The following is a 3,520-nucleotide window of genomic DNA, read 5'->3' as shown; positions in this document are numbered from 1 at the left end:
CCTGTACTTATCACCGTATAACAGGAAATACTAACTTATTTTATTTATTTTCTGTCTCTATCCACTGGAATATTATTCCATGAGGGTAGGGAATTTGTTATTAATTCCCAACATCTAGAACAGTACCTGACATATACTAGATCCTCATTAATGATTTGCCAAAGGGAAGGATTAGTTGTCTTCAAAAATCTTATCACATCTTATCATTCTTAGGTTATTTTTTTTTTTCAAAACAGCTTTCTGACTTTTTTAAGTTTTTTGTAAGAATTGTATTTTCTTCTTATAGTAAAGAATTCCTTTTCACATTTTCAGCTCTTTCAAATGTAAGACAATTGGCAATACTCTGCTACTAATTTTTACAGTTACTTTAGGTGAATATTATTAGTTTCATTTACAAGGGCTCCTAGGTGGCTCAGTTGGTTAAGCATCTGCCTTCAACTCAGGTCATGATACTGGGATCCTGGGATCCAGCCCCATATCGGGCCCCCACTCAGTGGGGAGTCTGCTTTTCCCACTCCCTCTGCCCCTCCCCCTGGGTTATGCGCTCTCTCTCTCTTGCTCTCTCTCATAAATAAATTTTTAAAAAATCTTAAAAAAAATAGTTTCATTTATAAAGTTTACCCCTACATTTTAAATGTTTTGAAATAGAATTTTTTCCCTACATCTTAGACTTTTAAAAAGGAACTCATGTTCCAAAAGCATTAGTAAATTCAGAAATTATGTTCTTACCTAATAAAGAAAGCAGTCTTTAAATTCCTGGCCAAGTATCAATTTCCTGAACTCATACAGCTTTAAATCTAAGGATCTCAGTCTTCTAGTGAGAATTCCAAAATATGTTTCTCATGGATTTAGGGGAAGCAAGTCATCTTAGAAGAAATACTTCCTACCCACCCTCCCTCCTTACTATTACATAGGCTTTTATACATTCCAGGTAGAGGAAAATGACAAAGTGTGTTATGTTCTGATTTTTATGAAATCTGTCATCATGTATTTTATCATTATGACTCTGAGTCTCAGGTTGGGTCAATGGTATTGCACTTCCTGCCTCTGCGATTGAAGAAAATTACTTTTTCCTCTACCTTTGGAAAGGACATAAGTAGCACTGTGTGTGATCATTCTGCTCCAATGTTTCTTGAGTTTTCAGTGACTCTGCATGCCACCCACCCTGTGTTAAAGAAGCAGTTATCTGCATGGCTATTTCTTCCATCAATTTAAAAATATTTATTAAGCACCTTTCTTAGGGGAGATGCTAGCAGTACAAAAACCATAGTCTCTGATCATCTTGAATTCTCGGTCTAGTGAATATCTTCCACTCTGTTTTCAGGGAACCAAAGTGTCAGAGCTTGTTGGTGTGTAATGAATTCCAAAAGGCAAGGAGAGAAATGTAGGAGAAAACTAAAGAGAACAACGGCTTACTAGGGAATCTTTATTTTTCAGGTAATAATTTTTGAGCATATTATTTAGGTCTGTTTCACAGAACAGTATACAATGCATCTGCTTCAAGATGGCAATCAGCACGTATGTTTGGATCCTCCTTTCCCCCCAATTCCCATGAAAGTGCAGAGGAAAATCTGGAGCGTTGCTGAGGCCAGGAAAGGACACCATTGCTTGTTCAAATTGAATGGAATTTATGAGAGATATTATGCAGTTGAATTGGGTTGAGTGATGGGCCAAACAACCAATGGTTGGTTTACTGCATAAGAAGGCAGATGTACAAGTAGGTGGAAGTATCTCCCACCTCAGAGGAATAGGATCTAAAGGAAAGGCAGTAAGGTGAGGGTGTGTGTGCTTTGAGGGGTCTTTGAAGTACAAATATCTGTGACAGTGATCATAGACCACACAGAGCATGATACCTACCATGACTGCTTTTTTTTTTTTTTTTTTTTTTAGGATTTTATATATTTATTTGAGAGAGAGAAAGAGAGAGCATGTGCTGGGGGAGGAGCACAGGGAGAGGGAGAAGCAGACACCCCACTGAGCAGGGAGCCTGATGTAGGGCTTGATCCCAGAATCCTGGAATCATGACCTGAGCCAAAGGGAGATGCTTAACAGACCGAGCCACCTAGGCACCCACCTTCCACAATTTTTAAATAGTTTGAATTCACACTTGCTGTAGATGGCCATTTCTTTAATTTTTTTTTTTTTTTTATGATAGTCACAGAGAGAGAGAGAGAGAGGCAGAGACACAGGCAGAGGAAGAAGCAGGCTCCATGCACCGGGAGCCTGATGTGGGATTCGATCCTGGGTCTCCAGGATCACGCCCTGGGCCAAAGGCAGGCGCCAAACCGCTGTGCCACCCAGGGATCCCTGTAGATGGCCATTTCTAGGCAAAAAGCCAGGGCTCCCTTAGCAGACTCCTAATGAGGGCAGTACAGTCAAAGCCTTGTGCGAGGCTGGGAGGCAAGAGTGGGCATTATCAATGATAAGCAGATAAATATTGGAAAATTATGAACCAAAATAATTAATGGGCAAAAAATTAATACATATGCTATAATGTGATTAAGATGATTTTATAATCTTCTTTTTGATGATTGATAGTTTTAAATTTTTGATAAAATCATAAATGGTCACATTTTTCCTGTGTAATTATAAAAAGTAAATACTGTTCCTTGGAAAGCATACTTCCAAAAAAATTGTTGGACTGGGACAATTTTATAGATGAATTCTTAACACTTAACAGAAATTAATAATATTCATTTTATTTAAAATACTCTACAACACAGGAAAAGATACAAATGCAGGAAAAGATAAAAAGTGTATGATTCATTTTATGCAATTATCATATACCTGTATATCAAAATGGAACAAACTGCTGAAAAATATCAACCGTGGGCCAATTTAACTTATGAATATGAAGCAAACTTTCAAAAATGCTAAAAAATTTAAAATAATCATTGCAATTTGTTTTCAGTAGTATGCTAGAAGAATAATATGCCATAGCCAAGTGGGGTTTATTCTAAAGATGCAAACATGTTTTAATACCAGCAAGTTTGTTAATAAAATTTTTGAATGAACAAATAAGTTATTTGACATTGAGGTATCAGTGGAGTTTGAAATGCATCTGATGACATTTAATGTCCAATTCGTTAAAGACAAATAAAAACAAAACCAAAAATACTAAACTCTTAGCTTGGACTAGAAGGAGAGTTATTAAACATGATAGAGACTATCTTATAAATACCCAACATTCCTTAAAACAATGAAATAGCAAAGACATTCCTGTTAAGATAAATTATCATTATTTGTAGAGATAATATATAAAAGCCAAAAGATATGAACTGAAAAATTTACACGAGTAAGGTTTAGGCAGTTGGCTGGTAAGAAAGTAGAATATATAGAAAGAAACTATAAGATTGGATAGAATAGTAGGTTGGACCTGAATGAATAGAGAAACTTGACTCCACTTACACATTTTCAATACTTAAGTCTTTATGATTGTTTGTTTGTTACTCCTCTTAGACAAGTAACTTTCTTCCTACTCGGTTTCTTTTTCTTTTTCTTTTTCTTTTTTTCCTATTCG

Source organism: Canis aureus, chromosome 36 (genome assembly GCF_053574225.1).
Source record: "Canis aureus isolate CA01 chromosome 36, VMU_Caureus_v.1.0, whole genome shotgun sequence".
In the NCBI taxonomy this organism is placed as follows: domain Eukaryota; kingdom Metazoa; phylum Chordata; class Mammalia; order Carnivora; family Canidae; genus Canis; species Canis aureus.
Note: the sequence above shows the minus strand (reverse complement) of the source record.